Source organism: Primulina eburnea, chromosome 14, assembly GCF_022965805.1.
Source record: "Primulina eburnea isolate SZY01 chromosome 14, ASM2296580v1, whole genome shotgun sequence".
Taxonomy (NCBI): Eukaryota; Viridiplantae; Streptophyta; class Magnoliopsida; order Lamiales; family Gesneriaceae; genus Primulina; species Primulina eburnea.
The window spans coordinates 18,722,153-18,733,372 of NC_133114.1; positions in this window are offsets into that span (position 1 = coordinate 18,722,153).

Below are 11,220 nucleotides of genomic sequence, written 5' to 3' on the forward strand. Positions count from 1 at the left end.
CTGAGATGCTCTGCATGAAGCTCTCTGGTCTTGGAATAGATCAGGATGTTGTCGATGAAGACAATGACGAAGCTATCCAAATAAGGCTTGAACACACGGTTCATCAGATTCATGAAAACTGAAGGAGCATTGGTCAGACCAAAATACATCACAAGGAACTCATAATGACCATACCTGGTCCGGAATGCTGTCTTAGGGATATCAGACTCCCTAACCTTCAACTGATAGTAGCCAGATCGAAGATCAATCTTCGAAAATACAATGGCACCCTGAAGTTGGTCAAATAGATCGTCAATCCGTGGCAACAGATACTTGTTCTTGATCGTCACTTTGTTGAGCTCCCTATAGTCAATACACAGCCGCCAAGACTCATCTTTCTTCTTAACGAAAAGAACCGGAGCTCCACAAGGCGAAGAACTCGGACGAATAAAACCCTTGTCCAAAAGATCCTGCAACTGCGTCTTCAACTCCTTCATCTCAGCAGGGGCCATCCTATACGGAGCCTTAGAAATAGGAACCGTACCTGGAGCTAGATCAATCACAAACTCAACATCCCTGTCCGGAGGCAAACCTGGCACATCATCCTCAAACACATCGGCAAACTCCCTCACAACATCGATATCATCAATGTTCAACTTAATCATTCTATCCACATCCACAATCGAAGCCAGAAATACATCACAACCTCTACACATCAACTTCTCAGCCTCAAGACAAGAAATAAAAGGAAGGACCAGCGAAGTACCTGCACTGGCGAGAACTCCTCCCTTAATGCCATCATCTGCAAAGGTCACCGTCTTAGCAATGCAATCAATCACTGCACGGTAAGTCGAAAGCCAATCCATGCCAAGAATAACATCAAAGGCAACCATAGGGATGACAATCAAATCAGCAAAAACAACTCGCTCCTCAATACGAACTAGGCACGCATAAACAATAGACGTCGGGCACAACACATCTCCCGAAGGTAAAACAACACTGAACTGGAGGGGAATAACAGAAGGAACTAAACCCAACGATCTCAAAAACAATTCAGACATAAAAGAATGAGTAGCACCTGTATCAATCAAAGTCGTAGCTACTTTGCCCGAAATTAAAATAGCGCTAGAGATCACAGAAGAATCATGGTTTATACCTTCTTTGGTCATCGAAAAGATACGACCCTGCACTCTATCCTTGCTCGATCCCCTTGGACAATCTTTAGCAATGTGGCCTGCAGTGCCACAACGATAACAACTATGAGTGCCAAATCTGCACTCTCCTCGGTGATGTCTGCTGCACTTAGGACACAGTGGCTTCTCGGGATCAACTGGAACTGACGGTGGTTTAGGACTCGGCTCTATCTTGCCTTTCCCCTTGAATCGATCCCTGCCCCGCTGACTCGAACTCTGGCCTCTCTGAGCAATGGCCTGATGTCTCTCCTGCCTCTCTCTGGCGATATCTTTCTCGTCTTGTTCGGCCAACAACGCCTTGGACACGATCTCTTTGAAAGTCACAGCTTTGGACAGGTTAATATCCCTCCTGATCTCTGCACGAAGGCCTCGAATGAAATGAGCACCTTTGTCTTTGTCGTTTGAAGCAATGTACGGAGCAAATAGACAACCCTCTTCAAACTTGAGAATGTACTCATCAACGTTCATGCCTCCCTGCCGAAGCTCCAAGAACTCAGTCACCTTCCTAGTTTGAAGTGCGTCTGGGAAGTACTTGTCATAGAAAAGATTGGTGAACTCTGACCACTTCAAAGCTGAAACATCGACACCAACCTTGGTGGCATTCCACCAGATACGTGCAGCCTTTACCAACATGAATACTGCACAGCTCATCCTGTCTTTATCCTCATACTGGAGATGGTCGAAGATTGCTTCAAGCGCCTTGACCCACTCGACAGCCACTAACGGATCAGTGCTACCTGCGAATTCCGGTGGATCCATTCTCTTGAAAGCAGAAAAGACGGCGTCAGTGCCCACTGCCTGAGCTGCTTGGCCTCTCACTTGGCCTCTACCCTGTCCTGTTCCTTGCAATCGAAGCAGCTGCTGAATCTGCTCGCTATGAACTTTGGCCAGCTCCTTAAGCAACTTGCCGAACTCGTCGACAACTCTCGAGGAAGAACTATCCTCATCCTCTACAGCTTTCCTCTTAGGAGGCATACACTACAATGTGCTCACAAAAGGCATATCAATAAATAACAATGGATAGATGCAAAGAAAACATACCCGGACAGTTGAAAGTAGACGAAGTCATATGCATTGGTCCGAAGAACGGTGCTCTGATACCACTAAACGTGACACCTTGACCCATTACAATAAAAATACAGCGGAATTTAAAATTTTCAATTGAAGGATGGAAGGATTACAATTACATAACATGAATTCATTTACAAAATATTTGCAACCAAAATAAATACATGATCATTCCAATGACATAACAAAAATACAAAATATCATTCCTATGATCATGTCCAAAAATGTCATCCTTCCAACTTCGTATGCATATGACTTCGGGCCACAATCACTGTCCTGGTCCGTCGCTCTTAGCTGCATCACATGAAATAACTGAAATGAGTATAAAACTCAGCAAGTGGAACTCTTACATAGCAATGAACATAGCATACTCTGTAAAACATGGCTTTAAAACATTGAATACCATCAATCTATGAATCATAAATAACATAGCAATAACAATAACAATGAGATGATATTTCTCTTTTCTCTGGTATGGATTGATATCAATAGTAACTCTGTTTGTGGTGCTCGTATCCCATCGATATAAATCGACAACTCTGAGGGATATAAGCCTATGGTCGTGATCAACTAATTGCATGCAATCTCTAACTATATATCTATCAATCCATAAAACATTTAAACTCTTTCTCTTTGGCATTTAAACAACACTTTGCAATCACTTACTCTTTTGTATTCCCTTTTCAATACAATTGAGACATACAATGCCTCCAATAGATATACAAGTGAATCAATACATAATTATGAAGCCAATGAAAGGAATAACACATTAAAACATTTGAAATACAATACTTATACATCATGTGAGCACAAGGGATGAAATTCCACTTACAAACCACAAGAACACCTCAATCTAAGCTCTTGATACACCACCTACAACAATAATCCATAAATAACACCATCATCAACTCAATATCCAAGAACTCAAGTCAAATAACCCATTAAACCAACTCAAACAACAAACCCATATCATCTCTTCTCCAAAACCAAGAAATAATACAACCAAAAGCTTACCTTAACTTCTTAGAGCAACCAAGAACCTCGATCTTAACTCGAAAATCCAACTAGAAGCTTGAATCAAAGATAGGAAGCAAAAGAAATGAGGGAAAACCCTTGTCTACCAAGAGAGAATTCGAAATGGAGAAGAAGGAAAAGGGAAAAAGTGAAGTCAACTCATCCAAAAAACACTTTAAATCTCGACCATACCTCTATTGTTCATCACCGCGGGTGCGCTACCCTTGTACTGCGGGTGCGGTAAGCTCACGGCACACCACCAATAATTCTGAAATCGATGACCGCGGGTGCGGTCCTGCAATTACCGCGGGTGCGGTCTACACCGCGGGTGCGGTACTAACATCACCGCGGGTGCGGTGAAGCTACGGGAAAAACACAAAAATCCAAAAATTACGACCGCGGGTGCGGTCCTTACACTGAGTGCGGGTGCGGTGCTACCACGGCAGAAACAAAATCTCAAGCAACTAAAATCTAACCAAAACTCTGAAACGAAATAACCAACACCAACTAACAACATCAAAACCACCAAGCAACTATAACCAGTCATACTATAACCCATAAACACAACTCTTAACATCACTACTAAACTCAAACTTAATCAATAAATCAATAACATACGAAAACTTAAACCGTACCGTACATCGGGCTCGGCTATTACACGTGATCTCCACGCTATCCTGTCCTCTCATCTTTGTCGTTACCCGGATCCTGCCCCACCTGTTGTTATGCACACATACAGACACAACAACAGCCAGAAACTCCGGTGAGAACAAATCCCAGTATAAGACATGTAAACATGCATATTATGCAAGGGAATATAAATCATGATACATGACTATACAAATACAACATGAACATACTATCATGAGGGGAGTCAATACAACATGTTCCATAATCTATGAACATAACCATATAAGCATGTAATCTTATTCAATTAATGTCTTGACTCGACTCAATTCTAACTCTAGGGATCCCGATGTGAATAAGACGTCACTGTCTGTTACCTACCCTCCCAATCGGGGTAACTGTACGTCTTATTCCTAGACTTCGGTCATATCTGTATCGAGTGTCTACACACGGAGTCGAACTGCTCCAATGTGACGATACTACCGAACATCTAGTTTGACAAATCTGTCAATGACTCCTATCTCAAGTCTTGAATATAAATCTATAAACAAGGCATTACATTCAAAATATAAACATAATATAGTATGTGATTTTGTTGGGAAAACTCAAATTGAATCTCATTTAAGTTGTGTCTTCCCCAAACAAAACATGAATTATACCTTTCTTGTCGTTGGAATCAATCGAAGTCTCGAAGTCAGGATACTAACTCTGTCAATCTTTATCTGAAATGGCATTGTATGGACGTATTCTATCAAAATACAATCCAAAGCAAGTCTTGTACAATCATTATTCAATTTCGATACGTTTTGACGGCATAACGGCGTAGTTTCTCAATACCGATCAACTCAACAATAAGAATCAATACAAGACTATATCATTAATTCATAACCATCACAATATCTATATCAAGATCTCAAAATCTGCGTAATCCCATCTCAATATATGCTGAAATTCATAACAAATACATGTGGTACCATTTCTTCGATCCGGTTTCAAATATACGCTCTCCGATATCACAAGAACATATAATAACAATCAATATCTGATTCCCTACACATCTCAACTTCAAAATATATTGAAAGTGAATAATACTTACTTCCTTTGATAGCAAATCGCAAGAGGAGTACGAATATCACCCCGGATCAAAAATCGGATAACTAGATGGGAGAAAATCACAATTCTAAGCTAAGGGAGAACTTGGAGCTTTTTCTGAAATTCCTATCGATGGTTGCTGATGGAAATGAAGAATTTGTACATTATATAGGTCCAAGCCATGTGTCAACATAAGGTTTCATGCTGGATTTCTCGCGCATATGCGCGTCCTCAACTCGCGCATATGTGCGAGACATATTGTCTCGGCATCAACACCTCGCGCATATGCGCGACTCATCTCGCACATGTGCGCCAAAGTCTCTGGAGGTGTCGCGCAGATGCGCGCCTTATCTCGCGCATGTGCGCCAATGTCTCTGGACATGTCACGCATATGCGCTGCATGTGCGCCGATGCTACTGGATTGTCGCGCATATGCGCACATTTCTTCGCGCATATGCGCACATTTCTTCGCACATGTGCCCCAATGCTTCGGCCCTTCTAATTTATTCTGAATATTTCCTCACCTTTTCCATTTCTTTCTTACTCCCATCTCACTTAGTGCTTCCCATTGTATATCATGCATACTCATATCGTCCGAGTCTCACATCAATGAAGACTAATAAATCTCAAGCCTTACACTGATGGTCAAACTGAGGTAGTTAATAGGTCGTTAGGAACTTTATTACATGCTATTCTTAAAAAGAACTTAAAGAATTAGGAAAATTGCTTGCCATTTGTTGAGTTTGCATATAATCGTTGCGTGCATTCTACTACTAATTATTCGCCATTTGAAATTGTGTATGGTTTTAATCCTTTAACTTCGTTGGATTTGATGTCGTTACCTGTGAGTGAAAGGTTAAACTTCGACGGCAAAAAGAAGGCTGAATTTTTAGGGGGTTGCATGAAAAGGCCAAAGCCAACATTGAGAAGAAGAATGAACAAGATGCTAAGCAAGCCAACAAAGGGAAAAAGAAGGTGGTATTCGAGAAGGGTGATTGGGTGTGGCTACACTTGAGGAAGGAGAGGTTTCCGGAGAAGCGACACTCTAAGCTATTACCTAGGGGCGATGGACCATTCCAAGTTCTTGAGAGGATCAATGACAATGCCTACAAACTCGATCTGGCAGGTGAGTACAACGTAAGTTCTACATTTAATGTTAGTGATTTGTCGATGTTTGATGTAGGTGATGAGCAAGATTTGAGGACAAATCCTTTTCAAGAAGGGGAGGATGATGCGAACACGGGTCGTCAAGCTCCAAGGAAAGCATGGGATCCTTTGCAGTTGCCGGAGGGACCAATCACGAGGGGACGACTAAAGAAATTCAAGGAGGCACTACAGGGAGTCATGAACCAGCTTGAAGGGGTCGAGATGCATGGGAGTACGTTTGAAGGCCAACGGAATATTATTCAAGCATTGTTGGAGAAACCCGAGGCTACACGGACCTCCACACGGACCTGGACACGGGGTCCGTGTCCTTTACAACCTGAGATGAGCTATTCCAGTACCTGCACGGACCAGACGACGGACCCAGGTACGGGGTCCGTGCCCTATTACATTGGCGAAGACAGTGTCTACACGGACCCGTACACGGAGGTGAGCACGAGGTTCGTGTCCCTTGTGTCCAGCTGAAGTTTATTCCCGAGTGTACACGGACCCGGGCACGGATGGATACACGGGGTCCGTGTCTGAGACGGCTGGGCGAGGATTTTTACCTTCTTTAGAGTTTTATTTTGTTAGGAAACTAGATTTTTGTTATCTTTTTGATATAAGACATATCTTGGACGAAATTTTACACACAATACACATATTTTTTTGAGTTTTATCAAACTTATGAGATTTTCTCTCAACTTTTTCAAAGCTTAGCTTTGTAAATCCAAAATTAAACTTATCAAAGTTTCTAACTTTGTGGAGTTTGTCGATCGTTCTTGTGCGGATTGTCGTAGGAATCATTCTTCGAAGGTTCGTTCTAATTTTCGATTGTTATTCCGTGTTTATTTGTTGCTAGACTTTTCATAGTTTAGAGGTGAATATCACAACCATACTTGATTCAAAAGATCGGAAAAACACACGAATCTTATTATCGTAATTACGAATAGAGGGTGCGATTCACTTTTAATCGTTTTTGCTATTTATTCGTGTCAAGATTCACATCACAAAACAACAAATGATGACATGCTCGGGAACATCCAAAATATTATTTGCCAGTTGTTCGAATTGATGTTGATACTCAGCCACGAACTGGATTGTGTGAGCTTGCTCAATTTTCCAAAATGATCTTCATACTCCGACGGTCCGAACCGTTCTATAATAGCACTCAAAAACTCAGTCCAACCAGCAATGAATTCATTCCGATTCATCAAATCAAACCAATCCAAAGCATCCCCATCTAAATGAAAGGATGCAACAATTAAACGTTGAGATTCTGGAGTTCTATAATATTCAAAATACCTCTGGATGCGAGCTACCCACGCCAAAGGACGATCATCTGAAAATATAGAAAAATAAATTTGCATTTTGTTTGCCCTTACTGGAAGCTCGGAACTCTGGAACCTACACATATTATTTACTGACTAAGGCGGTGGTGGCGAGCTCGGTCCAACCGAGTGGTTGTTGCACCTCAATTGCTGCTCCACCTTCGCATCGATCGTTTTTAAGCCAACCGCAAGCTCACTGAGTGAAGTATTGATGGTATCAATGCTCGTGTGCTGCTTTTCAATTAAAATTGCCTGCGATTCCTGGAGCTTAATGAGTTTGCAAAGAGTTTCCTCTAATCGAGCAAATCGTGTTCCTTCTGCCATCGCTTTACTGATGTACCACTTCAACTGCTATGGCAACTCGTCAATTGAGTGAGAACGAGAGCACCAATGTTAGAGCACCGCTTCGGAGTTCCAGATCCACCTGCAAGTTAGCATCTAAGAAGAGAGATTTATAGAGAAAAGATACAGAAGGTTACAGAACGACAGAGAAGAGAGGCTGAATTCTGGGAGCTACCCCTTTTCTTTTATTTCCTCCTCTTATATGAAAACAAGTGTCCCTCCTTTTTGACTTACAATGTCCAAGTTATAAACGTGTTTTGTTTCCTAAATTTTATTTCACGCTTTGTATAATATTCTCACAATTGATATACAATTACTCTGATATGAAGTCTACTAATCTCCTAGGTGCACTTCTCGTACGTTGCGGCCTCTGCTCCCTTTCTTCAAGCACCCCTGGACTCGTAACATTCATGCATTGTAAGTGAACATGACAGCATATGAGGCTTGGACTTGCTGAGCAGAACGAGTGTACATGGATGACGACATGCTGAGAATATTATTACCTTGTTTGGGCTTTTGGATCCCAAAAACAATATTTTGAAACTATACCATATTGCTGGGGCTATTTTGCTGCTAACTTATAAAATTTAAGATCCACAAAATTATATTTGAATAGACAAATGTATGTGTAAACTTTTTAGTAAATGATATCGGTGTATTGTATTTTGGTGGTGATGATTTTCGTGGTAAATATATATGAAATGGTTCGTATGTTTATTTTATTCTTGGGAGATGTAGAATCCTATAATATAATTTTTAGGAGTTGGGGTGTTGCACAAGAGTAACAATTAAAGAACATAGATGTTTTTAAGATATTTTTGTTTAAAAATTTATATTACAAAATATTTAAAAATTAAAGTTGACTTTTATTAAAAATTATTAAAGGTAACTTAAAACATTAAAAATTAAATTAATTTTTTTTACCTAAAAAGTTTACGTATAATAACGATTTTTCGTGTTTTTTACGCAGTTAATATATTCAGTTGTTTTTTGTTAGAATCGAATGAACAAGATATCTGGTATAGAAGGAGAGTGAATAAAAATTAAATAATTTTAATCATCTTGATAAATATCTAAACCATAAGTTGATTATATGTTGCTAAGTTTTGAATCTATTTGATATAAACTAAGGTGTTTGGATGTTATTTAAGTTATGCTTATATAATCAGCATACTATTATAATAAAATAAATGTGGAAAGTAAAAACATAATATTTCTTTATGGAAGTTTGAAACCAACTGCTTCTACAACTTTCCTTCTTTAAACTCAAGCTAAGGAAGGATTCACCAAATCACACATATATAGATCATATAGCAGGACGAATTACTCTCGAGGATACAAGACTATCGTCCAGAACATACAATACGATGATTTACAACGTGCTAACGTACGTCCAGATCACATAGTATGACGATTTACAACAAACTCAAATTATATGTGAAGATCATACATCATGATGATTTACAAGTGAAAATATACAATGTATACATCAAGATTACACAACACAATGATTTAAAACAAACTAAAATTAAACTTTTTGAGTGATTTTGGAATCAATATCGTGGGTTCTCTCTTTCTCGTGCCTAGAACATGGTTCTGTTTGTACTCTTTGTAGACTATTTCCCTTGTATTTCATAAATCCACAAACGCATGTATATTCATGTATGTTTTGCAGATATATATATATATATATATGACTTGCTCTTCGAGGAGTGGATATATAGGGTTTAAGAATTCAACGATCAAATTTTCTCGATATCTGCACTGTATGATATGTATTGCCTCATTAATGCTTCTGTATTATTCATTCTTGTATCACTAATGCTTCTGAAAAGATCTGAAATTGTGACCATTTAGAATACCGCTTTAATAAAAAGATTTCTTTTTTGTATGTTAATTCTTTTTTGTTCTGATAGTTGATCAGATTACAAGCCACTTGCTTTAGCTCCGCAAGCTATCAGACAATTTCTCGAATCCGAATCTTGAGTACACTTAGCCTTTCTCAGTGCTGTGATTTTTTAAGCTTGTTCGGATTTGATTATCTGACTTTGTCTTTGAGATTTTTATCTGCATTTTCTCTTCTTTTATACAGACTCCAATCTGTCTTCTTTTTTGAGTACACTGCACTTGAACTATTTCACTTCTTTGTGATTTCTTCTATTATATTTTTCTCTTATGCAGCAAATTGGTGCATCTTTTTTGTTCTAACTTCATGATATTTTATCTTTTGTACGAGTGAATGAATCGTTTTTCTTCAAAATATAATAGAAAAAAAAATTTCCTTAAAAAATTTCGGCCATATATATAAATATGAATATTATTTGCACCAAGTAAAATAACTCAACCAACTATTTTACTGAAAATCTAAAATGTAGTGCAAAACATAAAATCGTAAAGCATTAAACTAGCATTTTTCAAAATAAATCATAAACTCTTAAATATCCCAAAACCACTAAAAAACATAACGTTATAAAATCTTTAAAGTAATCTTAATTCGAAAAACTAGCAAAGTTCATCGGGTTATGTGCAACATAAGTCCAGCTAGTTCAACCATCATGTCTTTCATCATCAACAACATCATGCTCACCTGCATCACCTAGTGAGTTTATTGACTCGGCAAACTTTAATCATGATAACAAATAATACATATATATTCACAAGCAACAGTCAAATATACTTTTAATAAAATAGGCATAATTACTTTAAATCCTTTTTCCTTTCATCATAAACATTTTCTTTCATCATATACGTATACGTTTTCCCTTTTATTGAATTCAGACCATTAATTGAGACTTTCATATCAGCTAAAGATTGATGGATCCATCGACGTATAACCAAGGTACCAAGCGGCGGGGACATCAGTGACACTCTCACCCGTCAACTTAGCATTGGTCTTACATATTATCATATCATAATATCATCGTTTCATATTAGTCACAATCAAGTCACCTACTTCAACTTTTCATATGTTCATCACTTATGAAAATTCATGCATATATATATATATATATATATATATATATATATATATATATATATATATATATATATATATATATATATATATATATATATTGTTTTTCTTTTAAACCAAGCATTCAACATGTCTTTTAACATTATCATTTTACATCATAAAAATCCATAAACATTCAAAATAAACATTTTAGCATTCATTACATCATTCAAGGCACTGCCAAACTCATGTTGTTGAAGAAGTCCTCTCATTTGAGCAGACTCCTTAAATGTTGAATATGTTACCCAATTCAGAGTCATCAAATCTTCAAAATATGTTGGGCCCTTGACATGGTTTAAAAGGATACGGAGATAAAACCTCTCACCTTCAGATGGCGACACAACATATACTCTCCCAACCACTTTATTGTTTCTTCTTCAATGAATCCATTCTTTCCAGATTTTATCCATGTGTAATA